The sequence below is a fragment of the Onychostruthus taczanowskii genome, unplaced genomic scaffold, assembly GCF_017590055.1.
Source record: "Onychostruthus taczanowskii isolate IOZ18803 unplaced genomic scaffold, ASM1759005v1 scaffold37, whole genome shotgun sequence".
Classification (NCBI taxonomy): Eukaryota; Metazoa; Chordata; class Aves; order Passeriformes; family Passeridae; genus Onychostruthus; species Onychostruthus taczanowskii.
In genome coordinates this window covers 5,929,754-5,957,312 of record NW_024501126.1, presented here as the reverse complement: position 1 = coordinate 5,957,312, position 27,559 = coordinate 5,929,754, and the positions used below count along the sequence as shown (strand labels likewise).

At 37.3% G+C, this 27,559-nt stretch overlaps 1 protein-coding gene across 2 annotated transcripts in view; it reads left to right on the top strand.

Annotated features, from left to right (window-relative positions):
- SEMA5A (semaphorin 5A) overlaps positions 1-27,559 on the top strand; it is a 318,052-nt gene that overhangs the window by 58,690 nt on the left and 231,803 nt on the right. For both annotated transcript variants that reach the window (XM_041411823.1, XM_041411824.1), the window contains one exon: positions 23,789-23,880. The gene's annotated coding sequence lies outside the window, so the exon portion shown is untranslated. The remainder of the gene's footprint in view (positions 1-23,788; positions 23,881-27,559) is intronic.

The window sequence follows — 27,559 nt, the reverse complement described above, 5'->3', positions numbered from 1 at the left end:
ACCTCTCCTGATGAACAATAAAATATTCAGTGTCTGGGCTGAGCTGGCACCTAGAATAGGAAAAATCCCCAAAACAATAAAACAAAACAAAACAAAAAATAAAAAAAAAAAAAAAAACAACCAAAAAAAACCCAAAAACCCAACAAGCAAAAAAAGCCCCAAACTTTGTTGCAACTTGCTTCTATTAAAGAAGATAGTGGGAACTTTCTTGAAACAAATAATGAGAATGAACTAATTGACACAATGGATTAGTCATAGCAGCAATACCACTGAGGCTTATGAATCTGAAAGCCTTGAATTCACACAATGGAAAATGGCATGCTGCCTGTCCATATTTCCCCTGTAAACATCATGATCTGTCATCTTTGTATATGGCTCTGCAGCTGATAAGGATTTAAATCTCCATTTTTCTAATGTTTGGCTTTACATTTTGGGGAATAATCCTAGTAAACGTATTTATTATCAGAAAAAAATTGGCTGTGTATTTTATTATATTATCTATATTTTTACTTCATGGTGTTTATTTTCCCACCATTAAAAATGTAGTATAATTTTTTTCCCCATCTAATAATACAACCAGAAGGTTCTAATGTTATTAGCCACATGTTTGTGCATAAAGCCAGTAAGTTATTTTGCACTGAATTTTGTTCAGTACTTTAAAATGAGTTTTTTATAGCTATATCAAAATTCTAGTAATAGCTGGTCTGGTCACTTCCCCTATTTTTGTGTAGCCCTTTGACAAGTCAGAACTTAAGTCGGAACTTAAAGTGAGGATTTCCTTTCTGTGACCAGTGACTTGCCACAGGACCATTGGGTCCATCAGACAGTTGATTTTCAACTTGATCAGCTGACACTTGGCCATGCCCTCCTGGCTGCTCCTGTGAGACAGTCCAGGTAGGACACCTTAGTGTATGTTTTGCCATGGGATTTATTTTTTTTTTCTGACAAAATGTGAAAAAGGCTTTTCTATCCCTTGCTCACCTCCCTCCTCTCAGTATCTGACAAATCACATTAATGCTATTGACCCACACTTTAAAGAGCAGTTTTTCAGTGCTTGAAGGCTGATTGTTTTCCTGCATATGAAATGGAGGTAATGCAAAAATCTGCCTTATGTGCCTCGTTTGAATGAGTTTATGTGAGTGTAGGCACTTTTCCACTGACTGTTTTACTGATTATATCAAAGATATGCCCCAGAAAGCTTTTAATATTTCATTCTCAGTTCGTAGGAAATAATGAAGGAAATTTGTGCCAGGCTGTAGATGCTGTCTAAATCAATGGCCTCTCTGCTTACCTGGAAAGTTTCCTTTTCTTCCTTTTCTCCCTTTTCTCTGCCAGTGTCCTTGCAGCTTCTGCTGCTGAGGAGCCCAGCAGAATAAATATTAAAAAAATGTAGATAATATATATACAGACATAACGGTGTCAGTGAAATGAACTTGCGTTTTTCTCTTGCATTTTAACAAAAGCAAGCCATATCTCACTTTTAATCTTTCCCTCTGACTTCTTCTTGTTAGTTTTGGACTTCTGTGTTTTTTCTGTACATGTATGTGCCCCCTTCTGATTAGAGTACTGCTGACTAAGGGTACTGAATGCAAAACAAACCTCTTAACTTAGTTCAGTGATGTGCAAATGCTTTTGCTGTTATTCTGCTGGACACAAGCTATCTGTAAGTATAACCATTTGGAGTGTATTTTCTAGTGCTCTGGACTTTAGAGGAATTGATTGGATCGACTCCTATGCCAAGCCAGCGTAGGTTTTTTTTTTTTTTTTTGGAAGTGTTTGGATTTTTCATGGAACTGTCAAGACCGCTAAAATCTTTTATGTTTAGGAACACTGAGAAATGTGAAAAGATAAACCTGGAGATTAGAGATACCTGCCAGTTAAGAGCTAAAATCTGATTTGAAACTTCAAATACTAACTTGGATAAAGTGGTTTTAAAATACTACCTTTTTTTTTTTTTTTAAAGCAAGTGATGATGTTTGCTTCGACTTCCAAAACCAGTGTGGTTGCTGAGTTCTGCTCTGGTCAAAACTGGATAAGATATTTAGTCAGAACTTCTATTTCAGTATACTGGCAGTAGTTCAGGTGTTGGTATGTGCTCTACTGTCCCTGCTTGAACTGTGACCCTACCAGGAACTGCATCTCAGCATGGACTGCATCAAACTTTTTGCCTTCCTGTGAGTTGCTGGTCTGGCTATTCTAAATAGAAAAGTGAAACCTGTATTAGTAACTGCCCTAATTCATTTTATGTAGGTGAAAGCTGTTTTGAGTAAATCCATTTGTGGTATTTTTTTCTCTGTTTAATTTTTTTTCCCCCTGTGATGATAGATTTGCATACTTTTTTTTTTTTTTATTAGTAACTGCTTTCTAAATGCAAAAAATGAACATCTATATTTAATAATTGGCTGATTAACTTATTTTTTTAAATTCTCATCAGGGTTTTAAGTGTTGACACATAGTAACTATTACATGGTTTTTTTTTTTTAAGTACAAAAATGAGTTCGGGAATGGTGACTTTTAACCTTGTTATTTTACCAACAAGCAACCCATTCCATTGTTAGAGATGTGTTTTGAATACTCTGACACCAGCTTTAGTCAGGAGCAAATATGCAGCTGAATGTGTTTAGGTCTAATACAGGGTGTTGTTAGTACGTCCTGAGTGCTTTGGCACTTTCCCAAATTTTTCAGCTGGAAATCATGAGACAAATGAAAATGGTTCATTACTACTTTATGGTAATTGCTTCTTCCATCCCTTCTTCTTGATTTCCAACTTCAAAAGAATGTGCTTGATGGTCTGTATATGCATTTTTTGGGTTGTACTTGCTTGTTCCTTGATCACATGCGTTGGTTATACTACTTATATCTGTGTTTTACTGAAATATCTGCATGAAAGAGAGATGTTTGCTCTGATATAAAGGGGATAAGATAGTAGAGTCCAATTACAGGGACTTGTGGCTTGTACATTTTAGGCTAATTATGCAGTGGTTTCATAGCAGTAAACCAGTTGACTCAAGACAAATTATGCTGTAAAGGTGATTATCATAAAAACATGGAGTTTAATATAGAAGTTTGGAAGATAAGAAACAATGGAACCAGTGTAATCTCTTGTCCTTGATTTTTATCCTTGCTTTTCAATGCAAAGTCAGAAGTAGTGTTGTATTTACAGTGAATTTTTGAACAGCTTGAACTGACTGGATTTTATTTCCTTATATATAAGGGTTTGCTCCCATCTAGACTAAAAGGAGGCAGAAAGCACTGTATGTGTACTCAGAAGGGTATCAGCCTGCCCATTGTGTGCATGTGTGTAGAATGGTTGCACTGCAGGGATGTCGGGAGATGTGAACACAAGGTGAGCCACCTTTGTCTAGAGTCTGCTGTGATGTTTTAGGCGTTCAGGATGTTGGAGGTGCAGGGGATGCAAGGTGACAGGAATCTTATGAGTGAGGAATTAGAACTTACACAAAAAAGTGAAGCCTTTTAAATTCCTAAAGTATCTGTGATCTGTTCAATATATGAAACTAGAGAAAAATTAAACAAGGAGTGGTTTTATGAGCTTTAGTCTCAATAAAAATAATTTAAAAAAAAAGAAAATTAAAAAAGAAAAAAAAAGGGAAACATGATGCAGAGAAAGAGCTATGAGATAACCAAGATAGTCAAGTTGGAATAATTTGTGTGTGAGTCTAGAATAAGTCTAGATAATATTGATACAGAACCCAGTAAAGTCATTGCACATGCATCACTGATCAATTTAAAATTGTAAATAAATGTTAGTTCCCAAGGCACTCTTGAGAAGATTTAGCCTGAAGTTAAATTTGTGTTGTCCAAGATGAAATTTCTGTGATCATAATAAATGCCAAATCCTTCATGCTTTGTTAATGTAAAGAATCAGAACACACACCTCCACCACCACCCCCCCTTAAACCCCTAATAAAGAAAATGTACTTTGGTTGCTATTATTTGGAAAGTAAAGATATAAATGTCAGTGAGCTGCTGTATCCATATTACTGGAAATGATAGGGTGTGATTTGCTATATGAGGAATAACTGATCTTGTCTTTCCCACAACCAGTATGTGGGCTTTGGAAGTTGCCTTTTTGCAGGCTCTTTTTTCCCTGACAGGAGCATGGTTTTCTAGAATCTGGTGTCATGTTGATGTGGTGTGGTATTGCAGACTTAAATGTGCATTCTGAAGATGGTTGTATTGTTTCACAGCTCTTTGCATTTCTCAAGTCTCTTATTACTGTTAGAAGAACTGGAATTGCTATTTGTTTTGACTGGTAGGTAGTTGTATTAACAGGCTGTTAACTGTTTCAGATATTTAATGAAGAATATATTAATGGTTGATAACACTACAGTCAATGCTTTGCATTTTATGAAGTAAATATTCACTGTTTAGTGCTAAATGTTAAGGGAAAAATAGTGAAGCCTTGTGTTTTAAAAGAACATGTCAATGAGGAGAAAATTTCTGTGGGTACTCTTTTGATTGCATGGTGATAATAAATACTAAACAACATTTACTTCTTTTTACCCCCAGTATCAGTTGCTTTACACATATAATTTTTTTAAAATACCTGCTTATAGATAATTAAGAGTACATTGTATTTGCCCTGAGTTAGCTATGGAATTCTCTTTGTATTAGAAATTATTAGATGCTGGCCTAGTTTCGTTTAATCAAATACTGTAGGTATGTAGTTATTTATGGTAAGACAGATTTTTAAAAATGGAAATGGAAGTGAGTTTAGTTTTCATATTACATGCATCTCAGCAAATTTGTGTTTTCTGTAATTATATAAATTGTTAGATATTACTCATTTTTGGCTGTCTGCCTCATAAAAGCGTGCCTGTTCCTGTTTTTTGTAATGCAAGCCAAGATGGGCAGTTCAGCAGGCAATCTCTAAGCTGACAGAATGCCAGCTTTATAAAGAAAAACACTTTAAATGCATAAGTTATGAGCAGAACACTTTTTTTATTGAAGCTGGGTGCGTTCAGTGCATAAAAAATGCAAGTTAGAGATAACTGAGTAATACCTTCTTTGTAACCTTTAAAGCAGCCATCACACTGAAAACTGTTACTGTGCAGAGAAACAGCCCTGATGTGGCATTTGTTTTCACCTGCTGTACACTTAGAGTAGCAAGCCATCTGTGACTTCTCATGGTAGATGGTTGCACTGTCTGAGAAGGCACAGAGGAAATTTGTGTGGCTCTATCTCAGCTTAAAGGCACAAGCATGGTAAGTCATGAAGTTGCTGTCTTTTTAAATAGAAAAATCCCATTGAAACTGGAAATATTGTGAGCTGTCTTCTCCTACATGCACTTCTAATAAATACATAAAATTTATATTTCTTTGAGTTGCCTAATGGCAGAGAAGAACATTTATTTTGATAAATTAAAATGGTTTATTTTATTTCAATGGTTTTGGTTGGGTGGTTTTTTTGTGTAGCTGTCAATGTTTTGTATATACATGTTTTTAATATATAACACATATACAGTAAGTGAATAGACATTGTTTTATGTTGGAAAAAAGTACTACAGAAACAGTTACAAGGTAAATTCTAGTCAAGATAAGTGGTGAGCTGGTTAGACTTTTACATTGCTTACTTGGTTCTTGAGGAGAAAGATAGAGGAAGGAAATATGCAACTCCTTTGTTTCTGCTTTAGCCAAAAAAAAAAAAAAATAGTGTTGTACAGAGATATCAGATCATATTTTTATGTAAAAAATTATTTCCTGGAGACAGTCTTATAAATCTCAAAGCCTTCTGGTATTGCTTTGTTTCTTTGCTCTAAGGTACACGGAGTAGTTGTGTTGTGTGGCTTTCCTGGCATGTCCTTTTGGATGTGCCTGGCCTTGTTAAAGCTGCGCACCTGAGTGTCCAGAGCAGCTGCCCATCCATCCAGCCTTCCTTGGTGCCATTCCTTCAGCAGCCAGGTCTCAGCATCTGTCTTTTGTTTTTAGCTTCTCTTAGGAGTGATCCTCTGTGGCCCACCCAGACACATAATTTATTAGTTTATGAACTGTAAAAGTTAAAGGTCTGTGGTTTATAGGAGGTCATCCTCTCTGAAGTATTGCTTATTTCTGAATCACAGCTGGTCATTTCTAATTGCACAGGCCTGTTTTACTGATCAGTGTGACTCCAGATTCACAGGATGACCTTGTCTTTTCCTAATATAAATCAGCTACATTAAATAGAATATTTTACTGAGCTTCTTGAAATCAGTAAAATTACTGAAATGCTTAGCGCTGAATACAGAGTTGCTTTTCTTTCTGATGTTCATGTGATGTTGTAGAATGCTTTTCATTGAGATAGGGGTAAAGTTGTCTCTCTCTAATGAGTGCTTAATTAATATGAAACCGCTTCATCTTCATTGTTGTTGAGACTTTCTTTAATCATTATGTTATAACAGTAGCATAAATAGGAAATTATAAGTCTCATTTCTTGCTTAAAGGGATTTTGGATTTAAATTGAAAAAAAGAATTATATTCTTTATATGAAGACTCTCTCGCTTGTTTTTATTTTTCCTCTTTTAAGGATTTGGACTAATTTACTAGGAATTTTAATGTTGGAAGGCAATGTCTGGCAAGTGTCTAAAGCATGATACTTCTTTTTATTCTGATGATTTTATTGTTGTGTTTTCTTGCCATGTGCAACTTAAGTTTTATTTAGATGATACATCTTTTCATCCATGATCCAACCATGTATTTATGGTCTTCTGCTTTCATGAAAAGTGAACTTTTTCATCTTATATGACTGTATCGCTTTAAAGATCTTATCTTTTAACATAAACAAATAAAATAGACTGCCAGTATTTCCAGGGTTCCAGACTTCTGATGGTAACTGAAGTCAGTCTGCTGTTTTCCTGTGATTTCCCTTTTGACATATATTGCTTACATTGGGTTACTTACACTTATTGGATTTCTCACCTCACACTCAATTGCATTGACATATATCCGTGGAAACAATTTATTTTCTGCATGGTCATTCTCACTATAAATATTGTATGCAGATTTTTATGAAGAATATTTTATTATTTAATATTTTATTTGATGCTAATTATTGTAAGAATTGGTCTCTGTCACGTTCATGCCCTGAAGCAAAGGAAAAAGGGGAGATGTTTAATAATGATGATCTGCAATGAGAACTGCTCTGTTAACCATCGAGGAAGACTGGAACAAGGCAAAATGTTTCTACCTTAAAACAAAATGATGGATGGTGAATTGAAGGGAGTACCCAGGAACAGTGAAACAAGTTTGTCTTATGTTGTAAACAACTGTGCTCTTGCAAGTTTGTTTTAAGGCATCAGCAAATTAGAGTAGGAAGGGACAGTAGAACAGGGAATGGATTTGCAGATGCTGATGTACAGCTTCTCTGAAGAGAGATGGAGTGGGTGGAAGGCCTGGTGATAAATTAGCAGAAGGGGCTGGTTGAAAAGACAGTTGGAGGTAAAACTGGCAGGAGGTTTGGGGAAAGATGTGCTAGGAAAACGCTTGTTTACAGTCAGGTACCTGAATGTGTAAGAACAGCCCACAACTGCACTTCCCAGCTGTGAAAGATGTTGCAATAATTTTACTTTGCATTTCACCTCTCAAGCATATTTGGCATGGATATCAAGGATCAGGCTTTAGAAAATGTGTGTACATTAGATAAAAGGCCTTCAGTGCTTTGAGTATTTTAGCATGAGAGAATTGCCTGCATGCAATGCTGCTGACCCTGATGTCTTTTATGACTATAATCTGACAAAAATGACAAAAGCCTCCAGCACATCAAAATATCAAGTGACTTTGGCAACTGCCCTATTTGTAAAAGCACGTGTTGCACTTTTTGCTCACTTGCTGTGTAAAGGTACAGGGGATGAGAGGGGAGAGGGTGCTTTAGGAAAGAGGCTGCTGAGGTAAGAAGTTACTCACAACTGCATTCTGAAAGAGGAACATCCTTACGCCTTGGAAAAAAACCCAAAGTTACAAAATTTTCAAAAGTTTAAAAAAATTCTAGTGCATTTACACAATTATGCCTTCAGCACTTACAGTCCTCCGGGAAATTGTTTTATTTCTTTGGGAATTTTCCTACAAGGTAATAAGGTAATTGTTTCACAAAACATGCTTAGATAAACTTTTCGATGTTTTCAGTGTGGATTCAGCTATAGGCTTTTGTGATTTAAAAGTATTCACATTTATGCACCTTTTTCACTTTGCTTTTAAGAGCCTCTTCTATTGTTGTATGCAAGAAACAAACATAAAAATTGTGTAAGCCAGAAATTCTGTTTATATAATCTGTATGAAGAAAATGATACAGCTTTTTAAACCAGTGGGGTTTTTTTTCAAGTAAAAAATTATTGAGTTGTAAGCCTGTGTGCTTTTGTTATTACAGCTGGGTCAGTTTAAGCTTGTTTTTGACCTTAGGTTCCCTTGTTCCCTCTAACCTTTTTGAGGCCTCAGAGCTCGCTCAGTTCATGGGAAGTCTGGCAGAGAGGAGAAGGACACTGGCAGTGTTTGGACAAGCGCTCTGAGTATTTCTAGATACCCAACTGTCACAAATTGTTCTTCTTTGTATACTTAGGAGGAGACAAGCTCCAGTCATTTTTGCTAAGTGCTTTATTTCCCCTTCCTTTTTTACAGTTTTACCTTTTTAACAGGAAGAAAGTTGTGAAGTTGTGTTTAGTTTCAAGTACCCTTCTGCTGGTCCTGCTTCATCTGGTGAAGTGCTGGACTATTGATGACTGTGACCAGTGCTTAGAAAAAGTTTTAAACCATTAAGCAGTTGCTCTTTCCAGCCATTTTGCTGGAGAGTTTAACTTTTTCAAAATCCATCTTGAAAAGCCTGTGTTCATGTCAGGAAAAGAGCAGCTTCTTCTACAACCTCTGTATAGTATGGCAAGAGCTGCAATGGATTTAAAACAAAGGTTCATAAAGTCCAACAAGGTCCACTCTAAATAGGCTCTGAGTGTAAGTAAAGCATTTCAGGCACATCAGAGGTGAAGATTCTGTCCCATCATCATGTACCTGGGAGCTGGGGGAGTTGCAACTAGTGATCAGGCCTTCTACAAAAGAGAGTGCAAAGGAGTCATGGCTGGTGTTTTTCTTTGTGTTCAGGACAGCATTTTTGCACTGCATTTACAGTCTGAGGACTACTAGCTGGGAAAATAACAGATCAAACACAACGCATACAGTGGTCCTTGTCCTTAGGCCATTACTTTTTCATGGGTTTGGTGGTACCAGTGATTTTGTAATCAGATCTCAGTCAAGTGTGATTTGTGACTGCTACTTTGCAAATGAAGTACTTTAAACAGCTTCATGGTGATATGATTAATTGTTTATCATTCTTACAGGCTTAATTTTGGGGGTTTTTTTGGAGGAGGTTTTTTTTTTTGTTTTATTTTGGGTTTTTTTTTTAGTGCTTGCCACAGAGATTCGTCCCTTCTGTGGCCTCTTTTTTTGCAGTATTTCCTTCTTGCAATTAAAATAAGCTGTTTTCTGTTCTGGTTAACACCTTGAACATGGTCCCATTTTGTTGGCTATTGTTGTTTCTGTTGTCCCTCCATTCTTCAGTTTCCAGATTGTTCTGAATCATGGCTATGACTTTGATATTTTTCTACTTTTCTCCAAATGTCTGCTCTTTATTGACAGCAATTTTTGTTCAATTCTTCACAAGGAAGGGACTTTAATTTGCCCGGTACAGGAACAGAAGGCAATTGTCATGTGGAGTGACTTTGTTCCTTGACTAAATGCATCTCAGATTCTGAACTTCAGTATCCTGGTAGCATCCTAGACAAGGATGAAGTAGTGTCTCTGGAGATAGCTTCAATTTTGGAAGCCAGAAGGACACTGCAGTGTGTGTATCCCTGGATATTAGAAAACTGGGGTCTCTAAAATATTGCCTTGGGACTTCTGCTGTTGCCTTTCTTTTATATGTATGCTGCAGCATTTTATTTTTAAATGAAAAATGTTTCTTGGTGTGAGTTCTCAAGTAAAGTATATGTGATGCTTATGACCAGGGATGAAAGAGTTAAAGCAATTTTCTAGCATCTGATTTCCCCCCACTGTTTTATTATAAAATATTTAAAGATTTGTAATGGTTTGGATGACCATGACAAGTGATTCTATTATTGTTCTGTATTTTGTATATGTATGTGTGTGTGTGTTGAGAATACTTGAATTTTAAGGGTGACAGGAGATGAAGTTGGAAATAGAAAGAAATACAAATTTCTTTTTCTGTTTAAGTGGAGATTAGCTATTCAGGCACACACAATAAAGTACAATTAAATGGTTGTCTCTAGTGTTTAGGATTGGTGGTGGTGGTTTTACTTGTGCTTTCTTTTGCTTACCTACTCCTTAGTATTAAAATTGAAGTTCTAGAAAAGGGAAATACAGTGCAACAAAAAGGAAATCTGGCATCCATAGAAATAATTGGAAACATTGTCTCCTTTTGTGGCTGGATGTGACCAGGTTATCTTACGACTTTAGTGAGAGTTTAGTAAAAATAAATGCTGGATGGGATTAAGGGATGATTTTCATCAAGTTTCATATTTATGTTGTATTTAAACATATTTCTCCTTTTGGCTCAATTTAATAATCCATAATGTAGAAGTTCTTAGAGGGACTGTTTTGTAGGACTAAGTTATGGGGTTTCTTTTAATGAAAAACCATGAGGGAACTCAAAACTTGTCATCTGCGGAATGAGCTACTAGCATTTTAAATTAGGTTTTGATTTGAGTGTGTGCTGGAGAAAGCTCTTTCAAAATATGGCAGATGATGCATTTAAAAAGAATTTCAGAAGTGTTGCAGTGCTGTTTGAAGTCTAATTTGACCAACCTTGCTATTCAGAAAAATGTGTGAGAACTCCATGAGACTACTTTGGTTTTGTTGCTCTTTGAAATGAGAAGCAAACAGGGTAATGCAAGATAGGTAATGAAGAATTGCATTGTAAAATTAGATAATTAAAATAAGGCAATAAAACTGAAAAACTTTGAAGTGTGGGACATTTGCTACTTTGACTTTTTTTTTTGCATACTTTTTTGCCATATGTCTGAAGTTCTAGTAGACCAAAACCTACAGTTAATATCAAAACAGAATCAATGCTGCAATGTGTCTTTGAGCAGAAGTGTTAGCTCTGTGGAAATGGAAGTATTCAGTAAATATAAAGAATTTTGTGTCTTGGGAAGTTTTCTTGAGTTATAACTATTACCTTGCAAACAAGAGTTTAACCATATCTTTTCGTAAGTCTGTCTTGTGTAAGTCTGGAACCCATTTTGAGGGGTAGAGAAGCAATTGAAATGATGTCACTTGTCTGAACTGAGCAAGCTGTCAAATCCATCCACAGGTGTTGTGGGATAGTTGTCCCTTCTTTGTGTCTCAAGTCTAACTTGTTTCAGAGGACCTTATTGCATTTTGTAATATATATATAAATAGAACCATTTTGTAATACAGTTGATTTAAAATAGGACTGTCCAGGAAGAAAGGCAGAGCAGATGAATGCTCTTCTGCTGTAGGATGAAATTATTGGAAATGTTGGAGCCATTAAAAATTTAGTTCCCTCACTAGCTCTCTCAGTATTTTAAGGGTGAGCTTCATCCTGCACTGTCAGTATTTCTTATGAGATGGACTACTCCTCATTAGTCCTTTGGGAATATTTGTAGGTATTCAAAGGCTGAAATTGGAATTGAATCACTTCCAGTCCTGTTTATTTGGTGTTTTGTGGAAACCAGTGGGAATGCTTATAGTAATCTGAAAGAAATGTTTACCACAGCTGCCAGTCTCAAATCCTCCCCATTCCTTTGCCATTAAGGGGACATCTCTTGCATCCTTAGAGAATCTTTTTTCCCTAAGGAGGTGGATCACACATCACAAGCAGTATGTCTGTAAAAACAAATTGAAAGAAAGTAAAAGCTGCTCCCCTTGGTTATGCTGTTGCAAATGAAGGTGATTCTTCTGAGGCAACTTTTTTTAGAATGCATCCTAAAAAAGGGGTGCTAAACTTACGTTATTTTTCTGACTTTTTCAATTTTTTTTCTTACTTTGACTCTTCTAAACAGAGGCAAGTAAAAGAGCAAAATGTGCTTAAAGGAAAACTAATGCAGAATGGGAGAAAAAACCTGAAGAAATTGTGTTCCTGTGTATTATATAGCACACACTGTTAGAAGGACTAGGTGGACAACTAATGGGGTTTTAGATGGGTTTCCTCACCCTGCAGTTTGGGAAGTCAGAACTTAGGTGCTCTAGAGCAGCTTTTATTGATGTTGCATCCCCTTGTACTGATAAGATACCTTGAAAATGAGCTTTGCTAGTTTTGCCATATTGCTGTCAAAAGACTTTGACATTTCTAAAGGTGTCACTGAATAGGACATCGGGAAGATATTATGATAACTGTAATTTTATTATTGAGCTTCCTTTTATTAATTTTAGCTTTTATTTAGAAAACTGATTTTAACTTGCAAACCGCAAGCCAAGCTCGGAACCTGAAAAAAACCCAACAGAAATCTTAAAACCCGGTGATAGATCTTCTATTAAAAATTGAAGCAGATTCTACTGTATCTAAAAAAAAAACAAACAGGAAACCATACTGCACATAGGCTACCCATCCAGAACTATTTTCTGTAGTGACTTTTCTGATTTAGAGATGTTTCAAGATAGGCAGAAATGAGGCATGAATTGGAACTTTGGCAGGAAATGGCAAGTAGCACTGCCTCCTGTGGTGGTTTTAAACATGTAAGAATGTCTAAACAAGAACAAGATTCTTGATGCTGAGTTTATTAACCTCCCACTCAATGACTCCTTTCCATTTCAGTATTAATTTTGATTTCCTTCAGTTACTGAATCCTGATTTCCCCCTCTTCTCTGCCTTAATTTTTGCCTCTCGAGTGGGCTCTGCTTTTGTGTTTACAGACTATGCAGTTCTTTCCCATTAATGCTCTATATGTGAAAATGAGGTGTTTTCTTGACTACCTGATAAAAAAGTAGATGATCCTTACACTTTGTAAAAAAGCAAGGCAGCCTGTAACCTAAAACTGGTTTATCAAGAAGTGTTTATTGGAGTCTTTAATTCTTAGTCATTCTTAGTATTTTTCTGTGCTGCCCTTTGGTGGATAGGAGGACAAAGGAATTACTGAGCTACAGGAGGGTAGGTACTGCTTTGTGTTTTGTGCCTATGAGCTGCATTCTAACAGCTGCATATCACCAGCTTGCCATAACAAGATGTGTAAAAATAAAGTAAAAGCAGAGTGCTCATCTTTTATTTTTCCCTGATGTTTGGTCTCTGCCTTGAGAGCTGCCCTGCACTGCATCCCAAAACACTTTGACTGTCTGATTTGCTTTACAAACTTTGAGGCTTCAGCCGTGAAGTACAAGGCCCATAGGTGTTCTGGGGAAAAGTGTGTTCCAACAAGGAAATAGAAAAACCTTTCCCATTTTTTCCCAGTATTTCCCAGTTGTAGCACACAAAGCAGTGCACAAGATCTATTTCTTGGTAGAGAAAATTTTCTTCAAATGCTGCATCTGAACCATGACCTTAAGAGGGTTTTTCAGATAATGAGGAGGGACTGTAACGTAGGTTAAAACTGTATAAAGAATAATGTTTTTTCTGAATTCGGAGCCTAATTTTGGGCAGCTGGGGAGGTGTATTTGATCTCTCAAAGACCAAGTTCTCCAGATGTAACACAGTTAAGAATATGACTTGAATCTTAATAGATTAAGGAAACCATAGAAATGTGTGGACACAAGCAAAAGCAAAAGGCATCTTTTAGCTTTATTTTTGACTGGCAGTGGAGGGCAACAATAAACTGTGTTTTAGTTTCTTTTCCACCACCTAGAAAGGAGAAGGGGTATGAGAAATTAACAGAACTGAAGGTGGGGATATTGTTGCCATGACACCCATAAAAAAAAATTCCTTTTTTTTTTTTTCCCCTAATAGATTGATTTTGGTGAAGAAAAGACTCTTTTATTAACAATAAAATGTAGTCCTCAGACCAGTTCAAACAGTTGCATAATTTTAAGTTGATTAAGACAGAGCAGAGCAAAGAAGCTTCTGCCAGAGTATCTGCTGAGTGCCCTGCTAGGATGCTCACATTTTCAGTAAGTCAAGGTTGCATGTTTGAAAATAAATGTTCCCTTTGCATTAAGTCCTTTTTCCTGTGGCTAAAAGGAAGAAGTTTAAGTTAGAATTTTGTTTATCTGGGGCCTTTACTATTGCTCAGAGTTTCTGAGTGAGAGAACCAGAGGCGCCTCCTGATTTGCAAAGTGATGTGTATTTCTGGGCCAGCACTGACTGTGTGGTGTCATGATGGCAGAATGTCTCCCACATGCTTACACATTTTTGTTCAATTTTGTCTCATCTGTGGTGATGGTAAGGTAATACAATTTTTTTCAACATGTTATGTGTTTTTAAAATCCTGTTGCACTGTTTAAATCCCATTTTAACATTGTGTTTATATGGGAAAATGTAGTATACCCTTCTGTGTGGTCTAATTTTCATTTGTGATCTTTTTGTATCAATAGTGCCTCCAGCACGACGTAATGTGAGAGCCAAATTAATTTGTTTTGGAGAAATTCAGACCTTGGGGTAGAAAGTGGGAAAATAAGTTGTGGGTAAAAGCCCTGACAATTGCATCATGGGCACCAGCTATATGTATTTAGTCTGTGGTAGAGTTTGAAGCTTATTTAGACAAAGTGTGGTTATCTCACAAATTTATCCGCGGTGCGGCTTCTCTTTGCTTTTTTGCATTGTTTCAAGTTATCTTACCTTTGAAAGATGATGAGAACTTCAGAATATGGCAGCTTTTCCAGCAGATTGTTTGTATTTCTGGAGGGAGTACCAGTCTTAAAATCAGGATTTCCATATGAAGTTTGGGTGTGTCTTTGATGTTTCTTCTGCTTGTTTGTACTATTTATTTCCCGCAGTCATTCTAGGAAAATTTTAGTGGCTTGCTCTGGTGCAGATGTTCTAAAGCAAATATCTCTTTCTTCATATATAATTACAAGAGATGAGATACAATGGAATCATACAAATCCTTGCAGATAAATTTAAACAGGACATGCCTCCTGCTATTCTGTCCTAGTAAGCAAAATCTTTGTTTCACAATTCAAATTCTTGGACATTCCTAATGGTGTTTTTAATAGGAGTTTTCTGTTAATTGGTGAGTTTACTGCAGTTAGTTGTATATATTACTGATTCATCCCATTACATTGTGAATTAACATCAAAATTGTAAGTGTTGCTTGGTGAATTGTCAAAGATAATGAGAACCAATATCTAATACTGAAATTAACACTGCATTTTAATAAATGTGCCTCAGGACAATGTGCCTGTGCCTCTGCTTACTGTCCTGCATAAGTTCTCCCAAAGCTTGAGTACCAGAACTCCAGATGAACCCCAGCTCCAGCTACCAAAATCTCCTTCTCTCTTTTGTGTTGTGTTTTGTATGAAAATGGAATCTCAAACAAACTTGAGATACAGGAACCAAAATCAGATCCAGGTGTTCTTTCTCAGCTGCCTGAGGTGAATGCGGAATCCTGTACTTCATGCTCTACTTAGTGTGGATGTAATAAGTTAATTGAAAATAAGTATAGATTCTGTGGATTGCAGATACAGGAGGAAGAAGAGTTGTGAAAGGAAGTTCACTGTGGGTACAGTGCTGGGCAATTCTGGGATCTCTTGCCTGCTATTTTAATCCCAGTGCACAGCAAAGCATGGAAGGTGTTTGTTTTCAGCAATGGCTTACGATGAACTAGACATTGTAATCATAGCCTTGACAGGAATCCTACTTGTATATTGAAACTCTTCTTCCTTAATCTTGTTAGTACTGAACACAAGAAAAAAAATCTGTTGAGGATCTTGGAAATTATTGTGTGTGCCCCCCCTGGGATGGTGCCCAGGACTGAAGTGTTTACCTCTTTCTGTTTGCTTAGCCTGAGGCATTTGTGAGTTCTTCAGCACGGTGAGCAGCCAGGGAGATGGGAGCTTGCGTGCATGTTGGGTGGCAAAGGGAGGGATAGGCTGCTAGAAGAATACCAAAGCATTGCATGCTTTCATTGCTGATGGGGAAAACATTTGGCCCTGGTAAGAATATTTCAGGCAAGGCTTGGAATATGTCCACATCACAACAACCATATTTTTGCTATCTCTACAGTCACCTAAAAAAAATGAACCCTAAACTCCACAGCATTCAGCTTCATGCTGAAGAGAGAGTAGAAGAGCTAAGAATGTTGCTGGGAGAAGCAGGGAGCATCTATCACTTTGGGATTTATGGTACCAGATGGAGTGTGCTGTGTGTTCTGGCTCCAGTGATGGACATGTTAAGTTTTGTCTTTCTCTCATGCATGCTGAGATGGAAGAAGGGAAAGCATCCATCACTGAAGGAGAACAATCAAAGCCAGAAATAAAAAATAACATAGAATATGAAAGCACTGTAGACAAAGAAATTGTTGTTACTTCTCTCTCATATCATAAATGATTTTAATATATTTGGGCTGGGAACCTAAATGGTATAAACTTTGTTGATGAGTTGTACCAACCAATGTACACACACACTCCCTTCCCCACCCCAGCCCCCCTTCCTGTGAGGTTTAAGAAGTCTCTCCCCATTTCAGAAAGCAGATTACAAGTAAATTTTTTCCCTGATACATAACGAATAAAATGAATAGACTTATCTAGGATTTAATATGATCTCCTGTATTTAAAATGGAATGGATACAATTTCTTTAAATAATTTTGGAACACTTAGACTGACAAAGTGGATAAACCAGCTTTTGGAATAAACCGGCGTGTAAAAACTGGCAGAGTTTTTAAACACTGTGGATTGTAATTGCATTTTGTTGGGATATTATTACTTCAGCTGCACAATTATGGGAGTCTGCTGCATATTAGCAGACACTTTTCCAATAACCTCAGGCTATATGCACTGAGTTGGATTTTCCTTTTCAGACTATCATCTTGGATTCTCCCAGACTACATACCACTGCTTTTTTTTTTTTCCTTCTGTGTAGCAATGCATGCTGTAAGCAATAGTGAGTGTAATACTTTCTGCATTGTTAAGCAGTGAACATTATCAGCAGCTGCAATATTCAGGATTAGCCTTTTTGTTATTATTTGGCATCTGCAGTACCTACATGAATCTGTTCAGTCCTGTTTCTCCAGAAGGCAGCTGGGCTCTCTGACTGAGAGAACACAACTATAAAGGTTTCCTGTAATTGTCACTATCCTCAGGAGTTCAGTCTTAATTGGAACTGCAGTGTTTCCAGTGCAGTTCACTGAGATGTATAAAAACTTGCATTTTGTTTAACAAACGTGGGTTATATTAAAAGATGTCTTCACATTTTATAATGGTGAAATGGGGTCAGATCAAGGTTCTCAAAGATACACCACAAATCTGTTCCTGAGCGAGAACTATAATCCAGGTCTCGTAACCCCAAGCTTCATCCTTGGTCTACTACCAAGCAGATGTCTCTGAATTAATTATGCTACAGAAAACATATCAGCTGGTATCCTGCAGTACAGCAAATGTATTTCAGAATAGTAAATAAAATCTAGGACTTCCCTGGGGCTTGTGAACTTTTTTTTTTTCTCTAGGAGGTGTCTGTCATCTAAGCTTCATTCGAATTTTTAAAAACTGAAATGAAAAGGCTCACTGGCTTTTGCCAGTGATATATATTTAAAGATGCATTTGCTAAGGACTGATCTTCCATGATACCCATAGTTTTGGTTTTATCTTTCTTAGCTTACTTGCCACATTTGGAAAATAAAAGAGCCATGTACTGGTTCATGAAAGAAAGGAAGCAGCTGTTTCATGCAGACTAAATTACAGGGAACTCAGTTTTGCTGCTTTTCCCCAAATTTTCATAGATTTTGAAAAACATGATGATGAATGAAATTTAAGATTTACATGCTAGCATCAGCTACCAGCATGTCACTTACATCAGATAATCAGTTAAGACATGAAATTACTTTGAAGAATTCCAGAAAAGGGATGTTGTTTTATTCCAAGAATAGTTGTGCTCCTGTCAGGGTGGGTGGAGTGATGCTGAGACTATTTATATTACAGGTGAAAATGGTAGAAGAGATAGAAGCAGTACAGTGCTGCATTTTGGGGAAGAAAGGAGATTTCTTAAGAAGACCATTGCATGGTATCCTTCTGCAATATTCAAATGCATGTGCACGCAAACAAGCACACAAAACCAAACCAAAATGAACAAAAAAACCCCCAAACCAAACACATTACATCTGTTGAGTTTCATCTTAAGGACACCCAAAAATGCTAGAAATATTTATTTTTATCTAAGTCTTTTAGAGATATGCACAGAACCAAATTTTGTATACATATGCTATGGTGTTCAAGAATTCTTTTCTTTGACTTGCATTATGAAGTTGATTTCTCAGGTCATGATGCACCTGGCCTTTTATGTCCTCAGTACTAACACTGTTTGGCTGAAAGGTACTGAAAGGTGTTATACTTCTCAGTATCCTGGAACTGGAAAAGTCTGCCTGGATCATCAGACCAGTGAAATTCAGGTTCAGAAAACCATGTAAAAGTTTGGAGACATATTAGGCAGCAAATACCAGTGGCAACAGAGCATTATAGACTTCAGTAAAAGACCAGAGAAGCATAAGGATAAATGGCGTCACACTCAAGAATAAAGATTTTCAGAAGTTTTGCTGCCAGACTCAAAGAGAACAGAGTTGTATCAGAAGTGATTTATTTTAAATAAAATTACTCAGTTGTGTAATTTGCAGAAAGTTGGATAAAGGCCATGTTTTCCGTGCTCTTTGAAGTCTTCATGAAAAACATTACTTCAGTGGGAGCAAGACCACAATAATTTCTCTTTTATTACTGTTTTTCTCCATCTCTACGATTTTAAACAAGGTAATACTGTTTGTTCTGTCAGCAGTCTTAATAATGTATTATACTTTAAAAATGACTATTTTGGGATCATGGTGGGGTTTTTGGAAGAACTAAGTGCTGCTGCTCTTGGACTATAAATCTGTGGTGGTTAGTTAAAAGGCTAAATGAACATTAACAGGTCCGGTCACTTTGACCTCAGTGGAGTTAAAACAAGTAGCAGGGCAAGTTCAGTGGCTTTAAATGAGTTATTATTAGTCAAATCCCAGCAAAACCAGATAAATTTCATGTCATTCTGTTTTGCAACTTTCATCCAGAGAACTCTGGCTGACTGGTGACTTCACATACTCTGGTCTGCGATTTCCTGCTAGCAATATGTTTCCTGTCCTGGCACTCCAGTCTCTGCATTTCTTCTATTTTGGCCTAAAAGAGTCTGTTCTGATTATTTTGACTTTACCTTGCCTATGGAGTCAGCCCGACAAACTCAGGATGAATCAGATCTACTGCTTATGTGGTGTGTGTGTGCACATGTCCACAGCTGTTCATGCCTGGGAGCTTGTGCTCACCAAGGTGAGACTAAAGCTGGAACTTAAGAGAGTCCAGGTACCGCTCCTGTTTTGACTGGATGTAATTTCTGAGTTGAACCTGAAGACACATGTGTCAGGACCTGGAAGTTTCCCAGCCCTGCATGTGAATCAGGGGCAGGCATAGCATTGAGATGTACATTGAGCTTCTGCTCCGCAGTGTGTGTTTGCAGGTGTCTGTCTGTTTGGGATGCATTCCTATGGGCTGGTTCTGTGTCTTAAGCAGTGGCAACTGGGACATGCTCAAGGATGCTATTGATTTTTCATTTGTTCTGCTTTTTCCTCCCTAAAAATCCCTACATTTATTTTATTTTGGTTTTATTCTCCTCAATATTGTGATTTGGAAAGCATATAAACAAAATGCAGATTTATAAGAAGGCAATTCCTATTTCTTTAATGTTTCTTATGCCTAGATTCTGCTCAATAATTGCCATCTTTCTATGTGCATTCTTTAGTCAAGCAAATAAGCTAGATTTAATGAGATCTTTTTCCTTATGCAAGGACCTCTTCAGCATGAAGAGAGAAAGATAAGTAGTAATATTTGCTAACATAAATCATAAGGAGAAATGTTAGTATTTGTAGAAGGAACACAAGGTAGTGGATTGCAGTTGCAACCATTCATCCTTGATTGATTCCTGAAAGTAAGATATATTTGCATAATGCAGGCATGTTTTGGAGGAGGGGAACAGGAAGGAAAATGTTTTTATCCTTTTATTCTTACTCTTGCTTTCCTCTCCTTTTCTCAGTTTTGATACATTTTCAGTTTTGACAAGATTTTCTTTCTTGCCAGATATCAACAAAAGCAAATAATGTGTTCAGTAGTATTTTAATTAGTGAGTGAAGTTTACTTATATTTGTTTAGTTCTCCTGTGCATAGATGGTGTGAACACTGAAGTCTGGAAAAGCCCCATCTATCTTGTGTCCCTAACACTTCTACTTTAGCTTCACTGACATCATCCACAGTCACTTGGAGCATTTTCCTTAACTCAGGTTTGATATTGTTGAGTTAGGGACAGGAAGAAATTACTATAGTCTTTAGAAGGTGAATCAGAAGGATTCAATGAAAAATAGCGTGTGTTTTATAATGTGACTCGCTAAGGTGAGACTTGATTCGTCTTAAAGTAAAAACCTGTACCACTATTGGTGAACTGTAGTGTAGTCCTAGTACACTTTGGAGAATTATAGTTCTATAAACCGTGGTTATAGAAAGAGAGATAGATATTGTTTTAATTCTTTTCTCTAAGTTTTCCACAGCTTCTCACTGCTTCTTAGGAAAACCTTGGGATAGCTATGTCTCTCTGTTTGGAGGATATGTGATTACTACACAGGTTGCTAACTTTGTGGAGTAAAAGCCAAGGCTGGGTGGTGAAATGATGTGGGGCTGGCATGTTCTCATCCCACTCATTGTCCTTTTTTGTCTTGTGAGGTGAGCAGGCGTTGTCATTAGGTGTTTTGTGAAGATCCTGAGTGCCTGGACAAGCTCCCAGCGGTCTGGGTGAGGTGAGGTTCTGCTGTGGCACACTGCCTGAGCAGTGCCATGCAGCTGCCCAGAAGCGGGAAGCCTCGGCGTGCAGACGAGCCACGGTGTCTAGGTGTGCTGTGATTGTTTCTTTGCTCAGTTCTATGTGGAGCCAAATATCTTTTCAGGTGTAGCAGACAGATGTGAGCACAGTGTCTGCACCTGTGTAACAGCAGAGGTGGTAACTGCGTGTGTGCTCTCCGTGGTGCCCCTGCCATATTCAATCACACTGCTTGCTCGTACCAGTGCCTCGTGTAGCGGATCCTCTCAGCAGCAAGAACCAGCACTCCCCTGTGTCCTGCTTTAAATCTTGTGATGATGTCTTGAAACCTTCCACTAGTATACACCTCTGTCTATTTTCATCCATTTGCAGAAGTCCCCTCACTGCCCCATTCTTTTAAATTAGTGGGCTTCTGGGAAATAAAACGTACCATGGCTGAATTCCCCTCTTGTGTACCTGTGTTTGTCATTGAGAGTAGGTACAAACAGCTGTTTGTGAAGTGAGTTTGTCTGTTGCTTTTCCTGGCCATTTCCATAAAAGTTTTTCTGTTAGACTGAAATTGATCATCCATTCCAGAAGTCATTTTGAAAGGAAAGAGTGGGAGACAGAGGCATGACGCAAAGCCACTCTAGTTAGCAACAGATGCTAAACCAAAGCAAAAGTAAGCTAAAACATGACTGCATACCTTCCAGTAAAATAATTGATGGGGGATTTTTTTGCAGTTAGACTTCTAATTTTGGTGGCTTTATTTACAGTTTCTGTAGGACTGGTTTGTTGTGGGCTGTGTAGACTGAATTAGCTTAATTTTAGCTTAAATAAGCGAATACTCAGGGTGGTTTCTGGTGTTATCCAACCCACAGCATGTACTGTATTGTACTTGACTAGAGTGCTGCCACAGTCACAGGAGCAGCAGAGCTGCCATATGAAGAAGTGTAAGGAAAGAAAGACGTGAATCTGTAGAAATCTAACTTTTACGTATAAGTTTTTGTGTGAGTGCATGTTTTCCCTAAATCAATAAGATGGGTTCATATCCTGCTTTCCAGTTTTGTTTAGGTAATTTTTGTGATTAGAATAAAAGTAACCTTTTTATTTTGATTGAATAAAATCTGATATGTTTATGTAGAAATAAGAATCATGAAGTGAGCAGGTTCAGGTGCTTACAGAAAGCACTAGTAGTGTTAAGCTTGTTTAGGAAAATTGAGGTATACAGCCTTCTTTGTAATGTTTCAAAGTCTAATAATTCAGCTGCTCATTCTGGTGTAGTGAGTGCATACATAAATCACTAGCACACTGCATCTTGGAGATGGGTTGCTTGTAGTTGTCTGTAAAACTTACTGCATGGTAACAGTTATAATTAATTATTTGACAGACTGAACGTCTCAGAGTAGTTTGTCATCAACATGCACTGGTGATGGGTAGTTTGAGTGCTGAGGTGTTTGAGTATTCTCTGGTACATAGTAGTATAAAAAGCAGAATTTGGTCCTCTTCCAAGTTTTAAATTTGTCCTTGCCTTTCTGAAAAGTGAGAGGCAAAAAAAAGGTGATGCAATGTCTTGTTGAAAATATAAGCTTCTCCTACCACCTTGGACTATGAAATTGAAAGTGACTTTCTATCCTTTAGCTTTGCTTGATCCCTGTGCCTTGGAGAACACCATCTAAATCTGCTTTTGGCAACTTCTACAACAGAGTTTGACATCACTGAATTTCATGGAGGGGTGTGTATATGTGCACATATAATATAAATGAGATAAATACCTAATTTAGGAGAAAATATGTAAATTATAATCTGAAGTACTTGATGATAGGGAGAATGGGATTCTTGAGAAATTTTGAAGTGGTAAACATAAATCTCAACCTTTGTTGGCCATCCGGGGAGAAGTTCTTGTTCGTGTGATCTTTCCAAACATTTCTATGGTTATGCATTTGGCAGACTTCCTGAGACCTTCATAGGTCAGGAAAGCTTTGGAAAAAAATCACAAACACTTCCAGTCATCTAGTACAGTCATTTCATATAGCGAGTAAATAGAGTGGAACAATGACTCCTTTTTTCCTCACGTCTCTGTTTAGGTTCAAGGGTGAGCTGTTGATTGCTGGTGTATTTGTTCTGTTCTGTAGACGTTTTCAATCTAGGAAATGAATGCTTTAATTGGACAGAGTACTACTGTTTTTTCTTCTGAAGTGCCTTTTTCTTGAGGTGTTGAGAGCAGGAAACTGCTATGTGATTCCTGTCTTGCTGTTTCAAATAGAGATATCACGTGATTGATTAGCAGTACTTTCTTTGATTCAATAATTTAAAAAAGCAAGATAATTTTTTGAATATTTGTCTTGTATTTGTCATTCCTACAAGATGGGTTAATGTCTTGAAATGTGCGTAATGATGCATCACTCTCTTGAAAATGCCTTTTGTATTATTTTGAGATATTAGAGGATAACTACATTTTTCTTTTGAACTTTGTTTTATGGAAAGGTGGAAGAATACTGAAGTTTTACCCACCTGAATTTTGTTATGGTTTTTACTCAGGGACAAATTTAAGTCCGTGTATTAGACGTGTTTCATTTTAGTGGTATTAAGGCACCAAGGCAAAATTTTATAGTAAGGATTTTTCTCAAATTCATGTCTCATGGATTTTGATAATTTTGCAGCAAGTATTCCTTTTCTGATTCTCATCCCAAGTTGCCAGGTGTTTTAAAAATCGATTTTTTTTCCTGTCTCTTTCTATTTGGCTCTTGTTCACACTGTGTAAAGTGCCTTACATTTCTAATTTATTGACTTGAGACACATGTTTTATGTCTGCAATAAATGTCTGAGAATTGCTGATGAGTTGCCTCCTCAATACCTATTATCTGTCTTCTGTGTTTCCTTAACTCCTAGGAGCCTCCAAGGTAGACCCAGGATCCCACTTTGGCTCTGCATAAACACTGAACAGAGGCAGTACATGATTACAGAGGGATGGTGACTAAAAGGTGGGTAAGAGACTGTATTTTGCTCAGTCAGTAGATGATAATGTCATGGAGAGATGATGTCTGGAAAAAAGACTTCTGATGTGACTTTGTAGACCATTACAGTTGTTCTGCCTTTCTCTTTTCCCTAAACTAAGGAAATTCAACAAATGGAAGTGGGAGGAGAGAAAGAAAAAGAACCTGCAATTCTCCTCTCTTTTTACCTCTCTTGAATTAAGCTCAACCTCAAAAAGGAAAACAATGTAAAAATGGGCATGTTTGTTTAAAGTGACACTGAAAGAGTACCATGTTTGTAGGTGACTATTTCAAGATACTGTTTTGGAGGCTCCACACTTAGTCTAAAAATGTCTTAGGAAAAGGAAGCCTGTATAGCTAATTAGTCTAAAAATGTCTTAGGAAAAGGAAGCCTGTATAGCTAAATTACCAGGTAGAAGAGACTATTAAAAGTAAGAGGACATCTTAAAAAAAGCTGTGTCTGTGTTTAAAGAAGGAAATAAAACCAAAACATTTTGCTATCGGGCTAAAGAGAAAGTTAATGAATGCTTTTTTTTTATTTTTTTAACCACGCCAAGAGCAGGAGGACAGCTGGAGACTCTGTGGCCTGTGTATAATGACTCTATGGCAGGAATGATCCAAGATAAAGCCATGGCAGAAAACTGAGTAATTCTTGTGTGTATGTGCTCACCGCTGAAAAGTGTGGGGTAGTTCCTGTTTTGGAAACCTTCTTATGGGAGTTTTAGGAGATTGCCTTTCTGGAGCAAATTTAATGTTCTCAATTTAGCAGGTTCAGATGTAGTTTAGCCAGTTGTTTTAGGAAGTGCGAAATGGTAGAATGAAATAGAACAGCTACTGACTGTGGCATGCAGCCCCTTGCTTTTAAGTGTCTTGCCAGTTGAGTACTTGAAGATGTCTGATTTCATACCATATTTCAGAAAGCATTCATGTGGACACAGGGAGTCTAAAAACCAGGGGGTCTCCTGTTTAAACTGAGTGGATTAATTACAAAATTAGATTAGCATCTCTGTTTTCGAAAGAACGTTGAGTATTACAGTGGAGATACTGAGAAAGGATTGATGTTTTTGAATAAATCCTGATTAAGAGGATGTTTAAGACCTGGTGAACTGGTTAATATTAGCCTTCAACTACTTGAAGGATGTTTACAAAGATGATGGTGCCAACGTTCCTAGTTATGGCAAACCAATAGCAGGAGGTTAACGTACACAGATTGCAAATTGAAATGTTCTGATTGGACATTGTAGGTAAACCTTTCTTCGTAGGAGTGTAGAGGAGTATAGTACAGCACTGAAAAAAACATGGGTCTGTGGTGGGGGTGGCACCTCTCCCAGTGGAGCTTTCAAGTCTGAGTTGTACAGTGCTATGGATGGCCTGATCTTCTGTGGCTTTTAATGGCTAGCCAGACTGTCTGACTGGAGGACTCCCAGAGATCTTATGTAGCCGGCATTTTTGTGATTTGAAGTCAAATCACAGAAATGGCCTGTGGTCTTTGAAGGAGAAAACTGGCATGCAAGTCAAAGACATCACTGGATGTATTGTTCTACTTAAATGATGAAAATTTATTTCATATTCAAAGTTCTCTTGAAATTTTTTAAAGGAACTAAACAGGCACAAGTTAAGGAGGACTGTGTTATTAACTTATTAACTGTGTTAGTAATTGTTTAAATGGTAAGGGAAAAATTTCAGGAAAAAGTGTGTTGGAAATCACCAGTTGATTCCCACAGATAGCTCCGTGAGTTCCTAGGGGTATTTTCATATTTGTAAGTGACTTGGGACGAAAATGTGATGACAAGGTTTGTTTCTGAGACTTAAGTTTACAGGACAAAAGAAAGTAAACAGAACGGGGACAGACTGAAACAAATGCAAAAGCCTTTTTTGGCCATTATGCAAACACAAAATGGAAGAAATTCAGTATCAGTTATATTAAAGTATTTTGAGTTAGCTTGAGGTCTTGGGACTATAAGCAGCAATTTATTGAAAATTTATTGGAAAAACAGCTCTATATTTTAGTAGCAATTGGGAAGCAATTACTCTGAAAGGAGAAAAATTGAAATATTAGACCACTTTCTAAATCTGTCAAGGGTTTGTGTCTTAAAGATGGTGTGCTGTCCTGGTCTCCTCATCTCAGAACAAGTGGAGTAGAGCAGGAAAAGTTTCAGAGAAATGCAACAAAATGAAGAAGGGCAGCAGAATGCAGAAGACATCTTTGGAGCAGCATCCATACAAGAACAACTAACTAGATGAGAGTTTCCAGACTGGAAAAGAGAGAATGGCCAGGTGCTAATGCTAGGTGTTTACAAAATCATAGGAGCTGTGAGGTGTGTGTGGATGGGAAGTGAATACTCAGTGCCACCTAATTTTATACTAGAAAAGAGATGAGGTGAAACAGGCAGGGAACAGTTTTAAAGCTAGGAAAAGAAGTGTTTTGGTTTGGTTTTGATTTTTTTTTTTTGCGTAGTGTGTCAGTTCTGAAATCCTTTGCCACATCATGCTGTGTGTGCTGCATGGGTATAAAGTGCTTCTGAACAAATATGGAAAAGGAGGTGGAAGAAGATAAAAAAAAAAAAGAGTTGATAAGCAAAGGTAAGAAATTTACTGAGCTGCAAATTATAGAAAGTATGAAGTGTTTTGGGAAGAGTGAAAGAGAATTTTTGTATGTGGCTGCTCTAAATATCTGCTTTTAGCTGCGTCTAAAGACAGAGTAGTAGGTCAGGCTGGATATTTTGCCTGGGTTGGTTTTGACATTTCAGTTGGGCTAAACAGCTAGCCTGACCCATTGTGGTGGTTCTTCAATGCTATTTCATAAACAGTAAGGTTGCAGGGTGCAGTCCCAGAAGAGAAGTCTGTTACTAACACTATTTTAAAAAAATCCTAAGCTGTTATGTAATTTGAGGTCTCCCACAGAGCTTGGAGCCTTTTCCCTCATTTTAAGATGAATGCTTTTAATCTTATTTTGGCACTTGATAAATTACAATTAAATTTGTTTTAATATGTTCAAGCTGTTTCTTTGAGAGTTCAATTCTTAGTCCAAAAATCTCCGTTTTCTGTTTACCCTGTTCCCTGTACAGTCTGTAGTGCCTGTCAGGGAGTGAGGAATTACCAGAAGACCTTTCCTCAATCGGTGAGTTCTAGTGACACCCATTTTGGGGTAGGGACAGTAAACTTCAAGGGAAGAGATAAGCAAGATGAATTGGCAAAGCCTAAAGGAAGTACAAAGAGAATGAGAAAACACTGATAAATTTGGAGATACTTTTGTGTTTGCAAATTAGCTTGAGAAGCAAAGTGTTGGAGTTATATTATCATCATCAAAGGGGAAAGGCTAAAAGTGACAGCATTTCATAATGATAGCAGCTTAAATGGCTGGAACATATAAGGTTACTGGAAGGAAGATAGTCATGGGAGAAAACTAGAGGAAAGTAGGAAAATTGATCTTAAGGAATTGAATGAAAAGATGTAAACAAAGTTGAGCAACTACTGAATAAAGATCTGAAGAATTAACAGAATTTTAGGACCTTAGAGAGGAGCAGATACTGGGAATGAAAGCAACAGTGTGCTTGGTTTTTCCATAAGTGCTTTATGCATGTGAGATGGATGGATCTATGCAAGTATTAAAGAGTATTCCAACTTCCTGTACCAGTATGTGTGCTTCCTCTAGGAAGTTGTCCAA